Raw genomic sequence first — 22,390 nt, forward strand, 5'->3', positions numbered from 1 at the left:
ATGAGTTGAAAGAGAAAAGAGCAAAAGGGAGGAGGAGGAGAGAAAAAAGCGTGAGAGTGGATTGATTGCTGCTCTAACGGATGACGTTTGGTCGCTATTAGTTATTTTATTTGATGATGAGGAGGAGGAGGAGGAGGAGGAGGAGGAGGAGGAGGAGGAGGAGGAGGAGGAAGAAGAAGAAGGAGGAGAAGAAGAAGAAGAAGTGGAGGAGGAGGAGGAGGAGGAGGAGGAGGAGGAGGAGGTGGAGGAAGTGGAGGAAGAGGAGGAAGTGGAGGAAGAGGAGGAAAAGGAGGGGTAGGGGAGGAGAATGGTAGTGGTAGTGGTAGTCGTCGTGGTCTTCGTGGTCGCCGTTGTCATCGTAGTAGTGGTGGTAGTCGTCGTGGTCGTGGTGATGATGATCATCATCATCACCATGACGATGATGATTGTTATTGATTATAATAATCATCCTCGTTGCAACGATAGTGATGATACGGATCATGTTGTTATTGTTAATAGTATATCTTAGTCGTATTATTTTGTACGCCCATATCTTCTCTTTCTCTCTCTCTCTCTTCACTCACTCGCTCGTTCCTTTTTCTTTTGATCTCATTTGTAGAACGTATAACTTAATTGTCCTAAATATGGCTAAAAAGAGAGAAAAGGGAATGCGTTGGTTTATTCAGAGGATAAGAAAAAAAAAACAGAAACAGAGAGATTGGGAAAACGAGAGAGAGAGAAAGAAATCGAGAGAAAGCCGTATAGCTTACAGTGAGCTCTGTGTGTGTGTGTGTGTGTGTGTGTGTGTGTGTGTGTGTGTGTGTGTGTGTGTGTGTGTGTGTGTGTGTGTGTGTGTGTGTGTGTGACCATCAGTGTAATCAATATCATCATTATCATTATCTACTTCTATATAATCATCAGGTACCGCAAGCACATTCCTATAATCCAGCGAATTTGAATGTCCCTTTCTCAATACATCTGGAAATTAAGGAACGGAGGAGTCAAAAATGGTTCTATAACCTATAGAATAACGTTGAAGAGTTTCCTCGCACAACTACAAACCAAGAAGTTACGTTACGTATTTATCCGAAAACTTCTGCATATTGACACAATGCCGAAGATCGTTCAAACGAAGAAAAGAAATTTTGTATTTTTGCCGTCGTCCCAGGAAATGCGGAGAAAATTTATCAGCTTGTGTAAGAGGATCGATCAATGACATTGCTGATGCTGTTAGTCTGTCGTATAGATCCGTGTGAATTGAACATGCGGTGTGTGTCTGTCGAGTTTGTCCCCCACCTGCTGACCACTGAGAAGAAGGAACATCGCGTCGAAGTCTGTCGAAGTCTGTCTGTGCGTCAGCGTGTCGCTGATAACTCATCGATCATGTCGGGGATCATCGCCGGTGAAGAGAGTTGGGTTTTCAGGGTACGATCCTGAGACGATGCAGTAGTCGCCACAATTGAAGAATTCTTAATCTCCAAGGCATGACAGAACCGCAGCTCAATCAAGAGCATGCTCATTGGTTTTTTTTGGGGGGAAGGGGCATTTTTTTCGACATCCGTGGTATTGTGCGTCGAAAATTCATCCCCCAGGGCCAGTCTGTCAATTGAGAATTCTACAAGGACGTTTTGAAGCGTTTGAAGGACATTTGGCGAAAGCGACCGGATCTGTGAAGCGCGAAGAATTCAATTCTTCACGACGACAATGCACTTTGTAACCGAGCTCACCTCATTCGTGAGTTTCTGGCCAAAAACAACTTCATATCGCTTCCGCACCCGCCCTATTCACCAGCTTTGACACTTGCAGACTTCCATCTTTTCTCCAAGACTAAAAGGCAGCTCAAAAGTCACCGTTTGAACACGGTAGTCGAGATCCAGAGCTATTCACAGAATGTCAGGCCGGATTCAAAAAGTGGCAGGAACGCCGGCGCCAGTGTGACTATTTCAAAGGTGATGGCACTAAAATTTAGGTAAATAAGTCATTTTTTTTTAAACATAAATAGTCCGGGAACTTTTTGATACCACCTCGTATGTTACCAAGTTACAAGGAGCTACTCCCTAGCACCAGCATCATCCTATGGAAGTCTACGTAACATTCCTCCAGCACGCTGTAGGCTAATTGAAATGGCTCTAATTAGTATTTTCTATAAGATACCATTGAGTTCCGCTATTCATCGTATTGTCACCTAAATGATTACACATTGTGAGAAAGTTTGAATAGTTGTGGAACGATTCATCAACTTTGAGAGAATAAGCACTACTCTGATTATATAAATGCACACACTAGCATGCACTCATTCTCTCTCTCTCTCTCTCTCTCTCTCTCTCTCTCTATCTATCTCTCTCTCTCTCTCTCTCTCTCTCTCACACACACACACACACGCACACACACACACACAAATGCACACAGAAAAACATATATACATATATACATATACATATATATGTATGCATACATATGTAACTGACCCGGAAAACATATGCAATTGACCCGGAAACTTTCATCATAGCTATAGGCAAAATGCATAAGGCGAAGGCATATGGAAGGGACCTAATAGTTGGATACTAGTACTAGAGGCCGGAACTTTACAGATTAACAAGATACCTGAAACAATGAAGATCAACAAGTTCAAAGGGTCAATGGTTGCACAAAACGCAAAAGATGACGAGCAGAACAAGATACCTTCCTAATTTTTATTATTTTTATTTATCAATTTTCTTAAGTACATTCAACGAAAGCTTTGAAAGATAAATTTGATAAGCGGAAAGGGTCCGGAAACAGGTTGGAGGTAGTGTTTATGTTTTAGTGTAGGTAGACTTAATTCGGTATCCGGTTTAAAACCACCACCTGGCCATAAGGTGTCTTTATTGAAGTTCAGTTTGTTGCATGTATTCAAGCTAGATCTCCTACTTAAGGATAACTTCTTCCTTCTTTGCCAGAAATCGCAGTAACTTTGGAAAGAGTCATAAACATTGCCCTTCCTCTTCTGTTTAAAACATTAACAAAAATAAATCTCAACAACAGAAGTAAACGCAGAATAAAATGTCCTGCTAGAAAACATCACCAAAAACAATATGGATTGGTTTCAGGCCCTATCTACTTAGCTATGTCAATCAGATTGAGTCAATCTAATCCACTACCTCCTTCATTATGATTGGAACATCCCGAATTTCGTTGCAGACGATCCTTCAGCGAGATACAGACGTAATATATGCTACCTACTTTCATTGTTTTCCTCTCGTCTTTTTCTTTCAGTTTTTCTTTTCCTTTTGTTCTGCTGCTTTCCTTTGTTTCCATCCTGCTTACATTCCACGCCTAACCTTCTCTGCCTCCCTGCTTAACCTACACTTGTCCACTTATTCTTATCTACTTATCTATGCCCTCACCTCTCTCTGTTGCTCTCTCTCTCTCTCTCTCTCTCTCTCTATATATATATATATATATATATATATATATATATATATAGACACGCACACATACACACTTACACACACACATACACACACATATATATATTTGTGTGTACGTATGTATATATCTTTCTCCCTCTCCCTTTCTGTCTTCAGTTCAACTATCAACTATCTGATCAAATATCCATTTTATTGATCATTTTACAATGGAGAACTGGCTTCCTAAAACAATAAATCACACGGATTCGAATTCTTCTCTCGCTGCCCCATCTTTCTCTCTCTTTCACTCTCTTTCTCTCTTTCACCCTTTCTTTCTTTCTGTCCTTTTTCTGTATCTCTTTCTCTCTCTTTCCACACAGTACCCCCCTACAGTCACGCAATCGTGCCTTCCTCCTCTTTCAAAAGATACATATGTGTGTTTATGCGCCTGCCTCTGTGTGTATGTTTGTGCATGTGAATGTATGGTCTGCACATGCAACTCTATTCGTTAGAATTTATTTACAGTCACACAAACATAAATGCATACAATATATACAAATATACATACACACACATACAGCCATACATATAAGAGACTGACAGAAGATAGACATAGATAGATAGATAGATAGATAGATAGATAGATAGATAGATAGATCGACAGACGAAGAAGTATCCTCTTATTTTAACCTCATCTGTTGTCCCTTATCCATCCATCCATCCATCCATCCATCCCTATTCCCCCTTCTGTATATCTTCATTCTCGATCTGTCTCACTTCCTCCATAGTACCACCACCACCACCACCATCACCACCACCACCATCACCATCACAGTCATCATCACCACCACCATCACTATTACTATCACAACCACCACCACCACCACCACCATTATCTTATTTTTCTTCTTCAGCATTTGATTAAAGACTGTATTTACAAAACTATAATAACAGTTAATAACAGAGCCAACCCTAGCAAATTGATAGACGTGAAACAATGTTCGCATCTATATAGCGTTTCTCTTTGTAATGAACCATTGTTCCAATCTTATCACCGCCCATTTATATAAAATAACACATTTCGTATAATTTTATATAACATATTTTATATAATATATTATATATAATATATTTTTATATAAAATATGCAACGTATTTATCCAACATGATTTCTGAAACATATCTATGCCAAATGATGTTTCTGTGACATGTTTATATTCTCGTTGATACATTGCTATGAGATATTTATGAATTACTAGCGGGAGACATTGAATTTTCACTTTTTTATAAATGTTCTTATTTTATTTTGACGAATAGACTTATGGAATTTTATAACATTGTTTCATTATGTTAAATTTTTCGAGTGTGCTTACGTTTTCGACCTAAAGTCAAGCTTGTTTAAAGCATAACACTTAGATTTTGTTCATTATTTAAATATACCAGCTGAAAACAGGTAAAAAAAAAAAAACAGAATATTACAGTAGATGATTTGTAAAACCGTGTGTGTGTGTGTGTGTGTGTGTGTGTGTGTGTGTGTGTGTGTGTGTGTGTGTGTGTGTGTGTGTGTGTGTGTGTGTGTATATATAAAGACCTACTTATTACGTTTGTGCGCATAAAGATGTGAGGACTTTTAGAAATAGTCTTGCAAACATATATTGGACTGCTTTCACATGTGTCTAAGAGGAGAATTATATATATATATATATATATATATATATATATATATATATATATATATATATATATGTATATATATATATATATATATATATATATATATATATATATATATATATATATATATATATATATATATATATATATATATATATATATATATATATATATATATATATAAGTAAATATCTGAAGTATTTTTACAGAATTAGTGGTTTTTTGAAGCTGTCGCTTTGATTTTTAGCAAGCGGTATTTTTACCCTTCTTTTCTTCTTTTCTTCATATATTTATACACATATGTATATTTCTGTGTATCATACTTAATGCAGATACATCGAGAAAAGGCAAATTAACTGCGGTGTTCGTCCAGAGATAAAGTTTTATGGTCATATGGTGTTTAAAAACAGAAATATATCAGTTGCAAATGAACATTGTCCAGCAATGGCGGTGAGAATGCTTGATGCGCATTTTTGCCACGTTTAGCTTTGTCACATGTGATTTTTCAGTTACTATTATACTATATGGTGGTAGATTTTATCTTTGCATGCAACTGACAGGGTGTACATACTACTGGCAAAACCCACGGATAACGAAACGAGGGTCTTTATTGGATTTCAGCTTCTACTGAACAATTTAAGTCTACTACTGATATTTGTGTTTTAAATATTGTACGTTCATAACAAAATATTATCTCCAGAAGAATACTGTAGTTTATCTGCCTTTTCACGGAGTATCTGCATTGTGTATGATACAAAATTGACTATTTTAATCTAATACTGCTTCTGCGATACATAACGGATTTTTATTCAGCTGGGTGGTTAATTGCAACACCAGTGAATTTTCAGTAATTGTTTTTCAATATCAATGATGACATACGAATGAGTTCCCAAAAGAAACCGGAATTTTGCTGTAATTACTGTCAAAGGTGGTCCTACTCCATATTAAAATAAATTTGTTTGAAATTTTAAGGTGTTTCCATTATTTTGTCCAACCCCTGTATGAGTGTGATGAATTTCATGCTTCAAAACGTTGCTTACTTTTTACTCAGCCTGATACACACACATACACACACACACACACATACACACACACACACACACACACACACATACATACATACACACACACACATATATATATATATATATATATATATATATATATATATATATATATATATATATATATATATATATATATATATATATATATATATACTTAGAGAGAGTCGTGTAGCCAATTTATACACACACACACCGGTTATATTTCCTTTCAATTTTATTATCAATTCTTTATATAATTATTTCATTAAGAAATTAATTGACTATTTGATTTGTCTAAGTATTAGTTAATCAATTAATTATCTAAATAACTGACAATAAATTCATGTGAAATACGAGCAGTGCGTGTGCTTAATTGACAAAATGACCTCCCCAAATTGCAACACTATTTGTCTTAACACACGATTTCACATCAACAATGTTGCAAAATATCTGAAAGCGTGTGTGAGAGAGTTTGCGTGTGTGGGGGAGCGGGATCTGTGCATATTTATATATGGTTAAAGTCATTCCCTATATACGTATACATGTACAGATACGTGTGTTTGTGTGTGTGTGTGTGTGTGTGTGTGTGTGTGTGTGTGTGTGTGTGTGTGCATGTGGTTGTGTGTGCATGTGTGTGTGTATGTGAGTAATACTACGCTTGAGTCTTTGTTTGTTCAGACATGAAGTACACTTTACTGTGAGAGTTCACTCTATCAATAGAAGGGAAAAGACAATAAGTAAACTTTTCATTGAAGTGGCATTAAATGAAATGTTTCACTGAACTCGCTCGAACAATCGCCACACCAGCAACGCCACCTCCAAACCAACACCGCCACCCAAACATCACCACTACTATAACTACCAAGCCACCGAATCACTGCCGCCACCATCACCAAACTACGAATGAATAAATAGTCTCCACGAATGCTAGTGTTTATATCTGGTTAATTAAGCTGCATTTAAACAGCAGTTTGTTTTAGTGAACTAATCACTGCATACACCGGCTTCTTGCACTGATCGATGTGGTTGGTCAGTTTGCGTGAATCAAACACGCCAACGGGTCTTATTACATTAAACAATTACATACGGAGATTTGCTCTTCCTTCTCCTCTTCTTCTACGGATTTCATTCGTGACATAGTTTCATGCAGCCTATCAACTTTGGCTGGCCATACTGGAGTGCCACCATTCTTCGTGGTTATTGATAGCAGACTCCTTTTTTTTTTCTTCATTCCCCCCCCCCCCCCGCTTAAATACGTATTCCGTGGGGGCAGAAGAGTTTTACAAACATAGACACATTAACAAAAATTCAACCACTGCATATACATACATACAGATAGACAGACAGATAGACAGACATGCATACATACTCACACATACACACACACATACATGTATACATGTATATATACATACATATAAACATACATAACCTAATACACACACAGACATCTTATGTATGTATAGATACGTATATACGTACACATACACATACGTATGTATACATAGTGTAAGTCAAGAACTGAATCGACTGTCTCCCTCTCCTCCCCCTCCTCTCTCTCTCTCTCTCTCTCTCTCTCTCTCTTTCAAAATCTTTTACACAACACTGTAAATAGGTTGTAGGCCAACCACTCATAGTTTGTGACTAGTAACTTCTCATTTAGTATGATACAAAAACCATCCAAACTAACCCAAGAAACATGGCAGCCGTATACAGGTTGCTCTGTTCTTCGACAGTACCGGACGATAATGTAACAATCTAAGGCCCTAAAATAACAAGACAGATAAGAAAAAACTCTGTCTGTACATTTCTGGTTTACTAAATGAACTTGTTACTGCCAGCTCTAGAGTTTAATGCTTACCTCACCCTGATTTATCCTCAAACTGGCTGTGTTTAACACAGTAAAAGAAGAAGAAACTTCTTGGTACAAATTCAATGACTCAACAACGGTTATGGAATATTTTTGTTTCATTCAATAAATTTATATTTATGAAATGGAATCATCAGTGTGTGCGTGTGTGTGTGACTCGGTCGCCATATGGGCAAAGTCATCATGGAGCGTGGACCAGTTGATGGGAGCATACAGTTATGCTGAGTATGGTACTTAGTTAAGTGATATGACACAGAACAGTTTAATTGCGAAGTTTTCGCCTGGAGAAGGCTATTTTCCATAGCTATCAGTCCTTCTGAATCCCGTGAAACAGGCGCGACCACAGATAAAAACCGCAGAGCTTTACCACATTCTTGTAGAAGTGCCAAACTTTCACTTGCAACTATCCTCCTCCTCCTCCTCCTCATCATCATCATCATCATCGTCATTATCTCCTCCTCCTCATCCTCATCCTCATCCTCAAACTACTACTACTACTACTACAAATGCTACAGTTCTCTGTTCTCTGATTAATTGACGGGCGATATAGTTTGGATCGGTTAGATTTCCCTTTCTGCCAAATGCTATAATCAACATCTTTGCTCGGCATGTTTGTAACTTAGGGGTCTCTGTATTCCCTCCTTCACGTATATCGATTGCAACCAAAAAATACCCTTTAACCCTCTGCCACTTTCTCTGTTAGTGTCTTTTCTCTCTCTCTCTCTCTCTCTCTCTCTCTCTCTCTCTGTCTCTCTCTCTCTCTGTCTCTCTCTCTCTCTCTCCCTCTCTCTCTCTCCCTCTCTCTCTCTCTCTCTCTCTCTCTCTTCTTAATATATATTCTTGGTGTCGCTCTTTCTTTCTTGTTTTTTTTCTTTCGCTCTCTTCTCTAAATTTTGTTTTATGTTGCTTCTAATGTTCTCTTATGATTTCCTACTCACACTCTCTTTCTCACTGTCTCTCTTTCTCGCTCTCTCTCATTCTTTCTTTCTTTCTCTCTTTCACACACACACATACTACCCCATCCCCTTTTTTACCCGTTTCTTTCATTCTCTTTCTCTTTTTCTTACTTTTTTCCTCCTCCTCCTCTCTCTTTCTTTCCTCTTTTTCTGTCTCCCTGTCTCTCTCTCTCTCCTTCTCTCCCCTCCCTCTCTTTCCATCTATAAGTCACACTCTCCTCTCTTTAACCCACCAACACACGCACACTACCCACTGTCACTATCACCATAAGCCAAACCCCTAGTACCCACAGAAACACGCCCAGCCATGCACAATGGGCCACCGCCATTTACAAACATAGCCACCATTACACGCAAGCGCCACCATGATATTCCTTGTTTCACTTGCATACCACCACTATCATCAACAGCACTATGACACGCACCACCAACAGCAACAACAACCAGACGACTATTACAGACAACCATCATCCCATAATCATAGTCGCCAACACACCACCACCACGACTACCATAGACATAAGCATAAGCTGCAACACTATGCCATCCCAAACAATTTCTTAATTCTTGCTAATTTCCCAATACAACACTTTTATATAGTTAAGCGAACGAGAGACTAAAATATACATAGTCACGATACTTATAGTCTAAATATACGTGCTAAAGCTAAGTATAAACTAGATATGTGTATTTAGACTAACTATATATATCATATGCGTTTTGTTAGACTAAAAATAGTCCAATGAAAGTAGCTAGGCTAAAAATAGACTACAAATACTGTATCGCTTCACATATGAAATAGAGTGAGTTGAAAAGCTTCGATTAACTGAGATTATCCATGCGATCAATAGAAAAAACAAACCTTTTATGGGTGATTAAAATAGAAAAAATAAAGCTAGCAAAAGAAATAGCTCCAATAAGATCTGTTTATCGAAATTTTTGAATATGTGTGTTTATATGAGTCTGTGCATTCATATATATATATATATATATATATATATATATATATATATATATATATATATATATATATATATATATATATATAGGTAGATAGATAGACAGACAGATAGATAGATAGATAGATAGATAGATAGATACATACATACATACATACATACATACATACATACATACATACATATATTATATATATATATATACACATATATATATATATATATATATACATACATATATCATATATATATATACATACATACATGTATTTATCTATACACACACACACACACATGCACACACATGACAGCCTTTGAGAAAGAGAGAAAAACCATCTCGTCGAAACAAAACTCCGGAAGAAAACCAAAACTTTCAGATAGTGTCCGTCAGAATCTTATGCAAATTGTTAGAAAGGATCACAAAAGCACAGCTCCCAAAATTATTGCAGAGCTTAATGACCACCTCCAGAACCCAGTTTCCACAAAAATTGTTCGCTGGGAGCTGCACAAAGCTAGATTTCATGGGAGGGCTGCAATCAGGAAACCACCACTTTCAAAAACAAACGTTGCAAAGCGTATAGAGTGGAATAAAAACCTACAGAATTGATCCCTAGAGCAGTGGAAGAATGTTATTTTCTCGGACGAGTCATCCTTTACCTTATTTCCGACCACCAGACGAGTGTACGTGTGGAGACAACCAAAAGAAGCATTTGATCCAGACTGCCTTCTTCCAACTGTTAAAGATGGAGGAAGATCTGTGATGATCTGTGATGATCTTAAAAATTCGCAGGCCCAAAGGTTTCCCTTCAAGGCAGAATTAATAGTCAAGACTATTTAAGCATTTTATCTGATCAAATTCATCCTATTGTTGAGGAACTGTTTCCGGAGGGAAATACAATCTTTCAGTAAGATAATGCACCAATTCACACAGCTAAAGTTGTTACTGAATGGCCCGAGGAACATTCTAGTGAAGTTGAACATCTTATCTGGCCACCGCAGTCCCCAGATCTCAATATTATTGAACATTTATGGTGCATTTTAGAAAAACAAGTCAGGAGTCGATATCCTCCACCATCATCACTACAAGAACTGGAGACTGTTTTAGCTGAAGAATGGACAAAAATTCCTTCGAAAACAATTCAAACTTTGTACGAGCCCATACCTCGTAGAATTCAAGCTTTAATTATTGTCAAAGGCGGTCCTACCCCATATTAAAATAAATTTTCCGGAAATTTTAAGGTGTTTCTATTATTTTGTCCAACCCCTGTATATATATATATATATATATATATATATATATATATATATATATATATATATATATATATAGAGAGAGAGAGAGAGAGAGAGAGAGAGAGAGAGAGAGAGAGAGAGAGAGAAAGAGAGAGAAAAGCAAGGGAGTAACGCCGGAATATTAATTAAGTTCACATGCATACACTTCTATGCACATGTGTGTGTTGCGTGTGCTATGAGTGTGTTTGGTGCTTCACTATCCAAAGAAGAAAGTACTCAATATATCATTTGCACATCCAAGCAAACACACACACACATATACGCAAAGAATGGAGTAAGTGGAGTAATAACACACACGGAAACGAAAAGTGTTGCTGAAGAGGCCACAGATGTGCGACGAAAGATTTCCGGACAATGGACAGACGTTAAAATATATATATAGTGGGTGTGTTTATTTGGCAAAAAAAAAATAATAATAATAATGATAAATGAAATAACCATCCCGAAATACAACAGTATACATGTATATGTATGTGCGTGTGTATATATATATGTTTGTTTTTGTGTCGAATGATATATAAAAAGAATCTTACATTAAACAGAATTACTCAATATTCCTGATAGTGATTTCGAAGTTTCTTCTTCTTCTCTGCCTTCTACTTCATCTTCATTTATCCACCCCCTCCCCTCCTCCTCCTCCTCCTCCTCCTCCTCTTCCTTCTTCTTCTCCTCTTCCTTCTTTTACTACGTCTTCTTTTCTCCTCCCCCTTCTTCTTCTTCTTCTTCTTTCGACTTCAGTCGCGCATGATGACAGCTGAACCGCATGTCTCGTTAATTATAGAGATTTTGTTCTGCGTTTTCCAATATGATGCTTTCGGAAGCTTAATAGTGCCTGTGGTCTCTGCCACTCGCGTGAATATTGAATTCGTTGCTGTTAACACCTTCATCTGCCGCAAAATCAAAATAAAATGAAACCGTAAAATACTTCCGTATATGTGAGTGCCTATGCATGCATGTGTGTGTGTGTGTGTGTGTGTTCTCTTTTTTCTTTTTAATTTAGACTTAATTCTGACTGGCCACTTGTTTGGTTGCAAGGTTATGAAGCTGAAAGTCTACCTCCTTGGGTTGGAAACTCCTTATCAATTGTCCGAAGCTAACCTCTTTCTCTTGTATTTTTCCAACTACATTGGTGTCCAGAGGGCAGCTGATTTCCATGACTGAGCATGTCTTTTCCTTGTGGGTTCACACAAGAATATCAGACCAGTCGCATTTTAACATGTTTTTATGCTTAAGTTCCGCCAGTATTCTTCGGATCCATCGGTCTCAATATAGTCAATATCATGTTAGTGTTATCATCATTTTTGTTATGCATGTATATATATATATATATGCATGTATGTATGTATAATCAAAGTGTATGAATTCAGTTGATGCGTACAACCTATGTAGAGAGCTCGCAGGCGATAAGCGAATTTCTAAATTAACATAGAACAATATTGTCGTATATTGTATATAAATAGCACAACATAACTTGTAGGAGTTCAGAATAAAACAAATGTAGAATTAGGACATAGAGGAAGATTTAGGACATGACAGCATTAAATACGAAAAAAAACTAATTCATACCCTATTTAATAAAATGGGCGTCAACACACTTAAAGTATTCAGGCGTGAAATTTTAATTCCTTATAATTATATCCGTAATGATGCGAAGAAACATTCTGTTCATGATTAATACTAGTCCAGAAAAGCAAGGGGGCAACACCGGAATGTTAATTAAGTTCACATGCATACACTTCTATGCGCATGTGTGTGTTGCGTGTTATGAGTGTGTTTGGTGCTTCACTATCCAAAGAAGAAAGTACCCAATATATTATTTGCACGTCCAAACACACATACATATACGCAGGTATATATATGTATATATATATATATATATTCACCATGATAGATCGCTAGCCACTACGCATTCTTTATTTTCTCTTCTTGTTTCTTTCTGTGTTACTTTCTGTAGAAGAGCGTAGGCTCGAAAGGTTAAAGACTTTTTCACTTCCCGAGCGTTAAACTAATACATTTGTTTATTGTCTACACCACCTGTCTTCATCTTTAGTTTTTTTGTGTGAATTCTCCCTCTGTGTGTGTGTGTGTGTGTGTGTGTGTGTGTGTGTGTGTGTGTGTGTGTGTGTGTGTGTGTGTGTGTGTGTGTGTGTGTGTGTGTGTGTGTACTTTATTTGAATTCTTACCATCGGGTAACTAATTCCAAGTTATTACATAACTTACTTCACAATTTGGGTATTCATAACTTATTGAGAATTCCTAAAAACAAGATCCTGTGTAAGACAGTTCGGTATTTTCTGTAAATGTACAAAAACCTTTTTAAGAGCTGCATATTTTGTATTGTTATCACTCGATTAGCGAAACAATTATGAGAACGGAACCAAGGGATATGCCCCGCTTTCCCGGGAACTACCGGGTACGTCAGTACATACATACATATATATATATATATATATATGTGTGTGTGTGTGTGTGTGTGTGTGTGTGTGTGTGTGTGTGTGTGTGTGTGTATACATGTATATACATATTTATACATATATATACACATATATATATATACATATACATATATTTAAGTCAAGATGAGCTTTGTTTCTTGTATCTGTCAATACATGGATTCTGCCATCCTTTTCATCAAACTAATCTCGATATTTTCTTGTGCGTTTTCCTATGATATTCACATCTGATTTTAGTAGTATATCTTTTATACTTGACCACATCAAAGACTCATATTCTACTAATAATTCATCTTGTCTGATAGCCTTATACATCTTCTTGAAATCCTTTTTGACATTTGTTCATACACATCTGTATATGTATGAACAAATGTCAACCGATTACATTGACATCAAAGAGAAAGATGTAATATCAGTCATTGATAAAATGAGCTTATAGCTTTTCATTATCAATCCATGAACAGTCTACAACCAGGATACAAATGACTGGAGGGATTGCACTTCCAGAATGACAATCAGAATGGGAACTGGGGATAAATACGAGTAGTCAAGTATCTTTTCATATACGAATTACTAAGATGTGCTAAAAGTTAATAGAATGGATCCTGATATCATTCAGTGCAAGAGAGCTGAAGAGCATTCTGCTTTTGTAGAGAACATTTGTCTTGTGCCGTTTTGACTACTATTCGTAACTATAGTTTCCTAAAAGTATTAAACCGACAGCAATGATGCTTCACGAACAAAATCGCCTCAAGGCTACAGCTAAGCCTCCGAGGGAGGCTGACATCTCCAAAACTCTGCTCTCCGGAAAGAAGACGGAAAAATATACCATGATCTACAGGTGGAATATATGTTATATGTGTGTGTGTATGTGCGTGTGTAAGTGTGTGAGTAAGTATGTGTGTAAGTGTGAATATATGAACATATGTATCTATGTACATGTGTGCGTATATATATATATATATATATATATATATATATATATATTATATTATATTTTTATTATATATAATATATATATAATATATTATATACACAGAGAGAGAAAGAGAGGAAGAGTGAGGAGGAGCAAAGAAGAAAGAAATCCACAAATAGATAGATAAACAGATAGACAGACAGACAAATAGACAGGATACGGTAGATGTGTGTTCTGCAATACAGTGTACGTATGTTCAGCTGTGTTTACAAGGTGTAAAGAGGCGAACACGACGAAACACTTTATCCAACAGCTGTGTAAACATCTTTAGACATGAAACATTCACACGTCACAACATCAATATCAACAAGAGAAGCTACTATTACAACACCAACAACAACAACAATAGCAACAACAACAACAACAACAACAACAAAAATAGGAAAAACAACAACGACAACAACAGAAATTTAATCTGTAAATATTAAAATAGGATGCTAAAAGTGCAAAATGGAAGATATGAAGATCCGCAGATGGAAAGGACATAGGTAACGGAAAAGATATATCTATATGTATGTATGTATGTATATTTGTATACATATTTATATATGTGTATGTGTGTGTGTATACAGTATCTCTCTCTCTCTCTCTCTCTCTCTCTCTATATATATATATATATATATATAAATATATATATGGGAGAATTTACGAAAAAAACAACAACAGACGAGTACAGGTGGTGTAAACAACAAAAGGATGTATTAGTTTAACGCTCGGGAATAGAGAAAGTCTTTAACGTTTCGAGCTACGCTTTTCAACAGAAAGAAATAAGGAGAAAAACACGGAGAAAAACAAGGAGAAAAAAATTTAAATGTCGTGGTTAGCAATCTATCATGGCGACTGCCGGACAGAAAGTTCACACAGAAGAGCTAAGAAAAAGGGGAGATGTATCGAAAATTACCACACACAATACACAGCAAACATACTCAACACACACAGCACACACAATCATACACGCATATATAATTTAATGTACATATATATATTGTTTCTTTATTCTTTTATTCTTTTACTCGTTTCAGTCAGTTGACTGCGGCCATGTTGGAGCGCCGCCTTTAGTCGAGCAAATCGACACCATGACTTATTCTTTGTAAGCCTAGTACTTATTCTACCGGTCTCTTTTGCCGAACCACTAATTTACGGGGACGTAAACACATCAACATCGGTTGTCAAGTGATGGCGGAGGGACTAACACAGATACACACACACATGTATACGACGGGCTTGTTTCAGTTTCCGTCTACCAAATCCACTCACAAGGCTTTGGTCGGCCTGAGAGTATAGTTGAAGACACTTGCTCAAGATGCCACGCAATGGGACTGAACCCAGGACCATGTGGTTGGGAAGCAACTTTCTTACCACACAGCCACACCTGCGCCTATATATATATAAATATAATATATATGTATATATATGTACATATATATATATATATATATATATATATATATATATATATATATATATATATATATATATATATATATACACTTACATACATACATACATACATACATACATACATACATACATATATATATACATATGGGAGAATGTACGAAAAAACAACAACAGACGAGGACAGGTGGTGTAAATAACAAAAGGATGTATTAGTATGACGCTCGGGAATACGGAAAGTCTTTGACGTTTCGAGCTACGCTCTTCAACAGAAAGAATACGGAGGCAAGGAGAAAAACACGGAGAAAAAAAAATTGAATAGTGTTCAGTCAACGGTCAAATACATGCATACATACATAAGTAAATACTGGAACCATCAACATCGGGGGTGCAGGTGTAGAGGACTGTTTAAAAAGTCCATTTTGAATGCCTTCCTCTAGAAATGTGCCGACTTCTCCAGCCTAAATCGGTAACTGGTTTATTTCTCCAATAATTAATAAGAGAAACACCTTTTACTCGCCATCGTAGCGCTATCCTGAACAGATTTTAAAATATACAACTACACAACGTGGAATCTCGCTGACACGATTATGGCTGAAACTAGCATCACTAGAGATGAAACAGACAACGTCCGCTATCGATGAAAATAGAACTACTTCACCAGTACTCTTCTATTTTGCTTGGACTCAACAACTAAACCAAGATTTACTTCGGTGCTATAACAAAAAAAGCCCGAGATGACCCTTCAATCGGAAACATGAAGTGGTTAAAACAATACTGGGACGAAGCTCATCCCAACTTAAATACCTTCACGATGAAACAGCTCCGACAACAAGCATCTTTTGTAAAAAGGACTATGGAAGGTCAGACTGATATACCACATTGGCTTGCTAAAGAAAGGACAAAGTTTGTTGCCAAACCGTACACAAGTTGCCTCATCCAATTCCTCCAGGAATATACATACTCTCTCTCTCTCTCTCACACACACACACACACACACACACACACACACATATCCACTGAAATACATACACAAACATATATATATATGTAGGAGAATATACGAAAAAACAACAACAGACGAGGACAGGTGGTGTAAATAACAAAAGGATGTATTAGTATGACGCTCGGGAATACGGAAAGTCTTTGACGTTTCGAGCTACGCTCTTCAACAGAAAGAATACGGAGACAAGGAGAAAAACACGGAGAAAAAAAATTGAATAGTGTCCAGTCAACGGTCAATCATAATAATGGCTGATCATAACAATGACTGACCGGAAGTTAGAAATTCTTTTTTCAGGAGAGCTAAGAGAAGGGGGAGATATATGTATATGTGCTTATTTATATTTATGCAGATATATATATACACGTACAGGCACACACACATATATGTATTTGTGTGCGTGTATATATATATATATATATATATATATATATATACATGGATGGATGGATGTACCATACCATTCGTCTGAATACATATAGATCTATACACATACATATACATGTGTGCGTGTGTGCATTCATGTGCGTACATGTGTATTCATGTAAGTCTTTACATATGTAAACAGTACAGATGAATGATCTCTACAGCCTAGTAATAAAAAATGGATCGATATATTAGTAACGGGAACAACAAAACTATCAAGGATGGTGATTGTGTTATTTAATACCAGATTATCTACAGAATTTAAGATACGTGTGTGTGTGTGTGTGTGTGTGTGTGTGTGTGTGTGTGTGTGTGTGTGTGTGTGTGTGTGTGTGTGTGTGTGTGTGTGTGTGTGTGTGTTTGTGTACGTGTGACAGGGTAAATAGATATAGATACAGATATATATATGAACGTGTTCATATATGCTGGGATATGTATGTCTATATACACACACACTCACACACACACTCACACACACACACACATATAAATAAATAAATATATATATATATATATATATATATATATATATATATATATGTGTGTGTGTGTGTGTGTAGGGTTTATATGCCCCATTATTAGACTATTTTCCTTAGTCACTGCATGGTGATCGCCATAAGCTTTAAGCTTATATAAAAATACCAGTATTATTATTGACAGGATTGTAAAACACGGCGCCCGTATAAAAACCATTCGCACCGAGAGAATATACAAAGTTTGTTTACATAAAACAAATACGAACTAATACAGATTTTAAATTCGACAGAAAGAGGGAGGTTAATTCGCTGGTGTAAAAGTTACACACTTAGTCGCGTTAGCAAAGGGAAGTGGTTTCGAATCCCACGCGGATAGGAAAGCCTTCTTTTTTTTCTGTCGATGGCTTATATGCCTCGTTATTAGACTCGCGGATAAAGATCTAGAGCGAATTAATGTTCATAGAGAAAAGTAACTGTAAGGGACCAAGAGTAAAGGAGAAGAAGTCAAACTGACGTAGAATGTTTTTGGCGACGTGGGTATGTGATAGAACGACTGCCACAAAGTGAGAGAAGAGCTGGTCCACGTATTCCGAAATGAATTGCTAGCTGAAACAATGGGATGACTAGAGTTATTGGACAGATGGATGTTGAGGAGGATACAGATGATTGCGAACGGCATTCCAGCCATGACCATCTCATCTTTCATATGTGCAGGGAAACAAGGACATCGTTATTCAATGTGCTATATTTTAAAGCGCTAGGGTGTTCGTTGGAGACAATTCAGTGTTTATGGTTATTTTTAGCAGGTCAAGGGGCCATGTAAGGGCTTCTTCGGAGATACGGGTGTGCCGATAATTATTTTGCTTGCTTCTTGACAAACGATATTTATCCGAAACGTCAATTAGTCATTTTTCTTTTTCAAAGCACACTACATTGACTTTGTATTCCTATTCATTTACTCTCACCCACACACCGTTTCAGTTCGTGTTATACTCTAGATATAAAATAAGTACCAGGAGAATTTTAAACAATTTTGCTAATAGCATACGGAAATATAAAACGTATATTCACGTAGAGCAATTTTCTTGATTGTACTAATGAGTTTCAGAAGTGGGCGTTTGAATAGAGCTTTAATTAACTTAGCATTTCTACTACACTTCCAACATGCAGCTAGGCAGACAGTTGTCAAATATTTGTATTTGTTGTTGATGTTTTTGCCAACCTTGGTGAGGCAGGTTTATATGAAAAGCATTCTTGCCGTTACAATTCCGTCTTTTAAGGAGCTTCAGAAAAGGTATTATCTATAGTGTCCTTCATTTTTTAAATGTTGTGATGTGATCTTAGGAAGGTTTTGCTATTGTTTCTTGCAGATTCAGTGAACAAGTAGGAGTCCCTCGTAGTTTCAATCTACACTCGCGTGTTTGAATGTCGAAATCCTGTATTTTTGTGCCATCATCGTTTTGTTATTCCTACTGTTGTTGTTGTTGTTGTTGGACAACTAACTTGTGGTATTGGTTCCTGCTCTTTACATTCTAATTTCAAATCCCTTCTGGTAGACTGAAATAGTAGTCTAATTTAACACTCCCACTTGGTTCTTGGATGCCTTTATGAGAATCCATTTTAGTTGTCAGTATTAGGACCAGGTCACAGGTTTGAGGACAGCTTTCTCCCTCCCCACTCCCTCTCTCCATTTTTCCTTCCTTCTCTCTCTCTCTCTTTCTCTTTCTCTCTCTCGTCTAAATCTCGGACGACCAGTACAGGGCATGGTTAATGCCTTCTGTCTCTACTAAAAGGTAAGAACACATAGTTAACCTTTTGGAATACAATTCCTTTTATTTTCCAGTTAGTAGAGTTCAGTGTTAATGATAATGTTAATGATAATTGGCGACTTTTGCCAGCAGGTCGACAGCTATATAAAGGTATCTTTTGTTGATTGGTTATCGGTGTATTGAGACACAAGAGTGACCAACTGGTTACGAGATTCACTACGCAATCTTGAAGTTGCGAATTCGATCCCGCTGGGCGCCATATTGGACGAATGTGTCTCTCCATAGCCTCCAGTTGACTAAAGATTGAAAGTGACTATACCCAACGTAACATGGATGCCTTGTTAAAACACCGAATACTGCGTTATTGGCCTTGAAAGATCTTCTCTTATAGACGCATACAAGTGCGCACATAGTAGAGGACAAGAATTGTCTGTTATGGGCGCGAGAATTCCCAGTATTACATGATTGTAGAGGCGCGTGGCTTAGTGGTTAGGGAGTTGGACGACTCATGATCGGAAGATTGTTGTTTCGATTCCTGGACCGCGCAACGCATTATGTTCTTGAGCAAAACATTTCATTTCATATTGCTCCAGTCCACTCAGCTGCTAGAAATATATTCTCCATCGTCCAGGTAGAGAATATATACAACATTAAACCGCGAAGTCGCCCTTATGAGTTAGTATGACTCGAGAAGGTAATTTTACTTTTACTTTATTTAATGAGGAGAGCATTCCGTCGATCAAACAATTAAACACTCATCATCGAAACCAACGGAGACGCAGTGTTCTTCATTGGTCATCGTAGTTGATAGAACATGAGTAACTTTACAAATTATACGCTTACTGTTGCAGCCATAGAACTGAAGCTGATTTGGCCAAAATCTACATGTACAAGGACGCAGATACATACTGTAAAGCTGATATTAGTCTTTACTCTGTGAGGATTTCATAACTATTAAATTATTATTATTTCAGTTAAATCAGTTTAAATCAACATTTCTGATCATCAGTCTATAATGTGAAAAGTAAATATTAGATTAGTTTTGGCACAAAGAACAAATGTGGACCGTTGGGTTTGAAATGCCGGTCGGCTGATTTTGTGATAGATGCTTAATATTAATTTCCGAAATTTTATTTTTCATATTACATAGGTCTTATGCTGTATGATTATTACCTCAACAAACTGTTGATTATATCTTTGTAATATCCCTTGCAGTCACAAACATACAATCTTGTAATCAGTATAATAAATTACTAGAATTGTATACATAGCATGAAGACACATAAATATATTTATAAAAACACACTTATCTACTTACATATAGACATTCTCTCACAACCACACACGCGCGTGCGCACATGCGCATAGGATTTGATATTCTGTAGTTTTGACCTGTGCTATGTACGAAACTTGCGGCCCTTAAGTTACTTCTGTAACTTTTCTGCCGATTAAATACACACATATATGCACACAGAAATACACACACGTATATATGCACACAGAAATATATTCACATACATACATACATACATACATACATACATACATACATACATACATACATACATACATACATACATAGACACTCAAGTACACTTACATGCAGTCACCGTCCTCTCCCATACTTCGACACTCATATATCACCATATAAAATCGATCCGTCAGAACTGACTAGAACATATGTACTATAATAACAATCAGAAACCACAATTTGATGAGAATTTTCCCCATCTCTTTAAGCTATCATTAGACAACCCACCGTTTTCTGGAGAGTAGGGAATACAACAACCACTCTCATGTTAAAGGTTATCGACACTATCAGCAGAGACTGAAAATATGTGATAACATATATTAAACAATCAATATGTCTGTACATTGCTTAATATCATTCTGAAAGTACCGATGAGATAATAGCAATGCAATTATTACTCAATATTGTTATTTAGATCTATATCATCCCTGAACGGCCAGTTTTTGAACAATGGCATTTTAACCACTTTGTATATCTAGGACTAAGTTGTCCACTACATCCATTTTTAAGACGGTGGGCGTGATTTGATAGAGAATCTACTGTTAACCACCCTAAAAGCCTAGCACGGGCTAGTAGCAAAATTATAACATTTCATCTCAAACATTTCCTTCATATATCCAGGTGTAAGAAATCTCCAAATATCTTCTACACAAAAGCCATGAAGTATCAGCAGGTAACAAATATAGATTGCATAAACCAGAACTAATCACCGTAACCCCATTATTACCATGCGTGAAAGAATGCCTTCTAGATAAAGTATGATGTGGTAGCAAAATTAATTTAGAATAGGATAAGAAAAAATAAATAACAAGGTAGAAAGGTAATGATATTGAGATCGACTAAGGTGGCGATTTGGCAGAAACGTTAACACGCCGGAAGAAATGCTTAGCAGTATTTCGTCTACCGTTACGTTCTGAGTTCAAATTCCGCCGAGGTCGACTTAGCCTTTCTTCCTTTTGAAGTCGATAAATTAAGTACTAGTTACGCACTGACTAGTCTCCTTCCCCCAAAATACGGACGAAATGAAAGAATATTATTATATAAATAAAATAACCCAGTACAGTTTCAGCATTTTGAATATTTGACTGAACTATAGAGGAAATCCGCTCCACAGATATTTGAATCCTATAAGATCTTGTCGTCATTTGAATGCTTCCACAGAAACAGTGATGCTGGCTGGCTTCATTCCATAA

The sequence above is a fragment of the Octopus bimaculoides genome, chromosome 10 (genome assembly GCF_046866305.1).
Source record: "Octopus bimaculoides isolate indiv1 chromosome 10, ASM4686630v1, whole genome shotgun sequence".
NCBI lineage: Eukaryota > Metazoa > Mollusca > Cephalopoda > Octopoda > Octopodidae > Octopus > Octopus bimaculoides.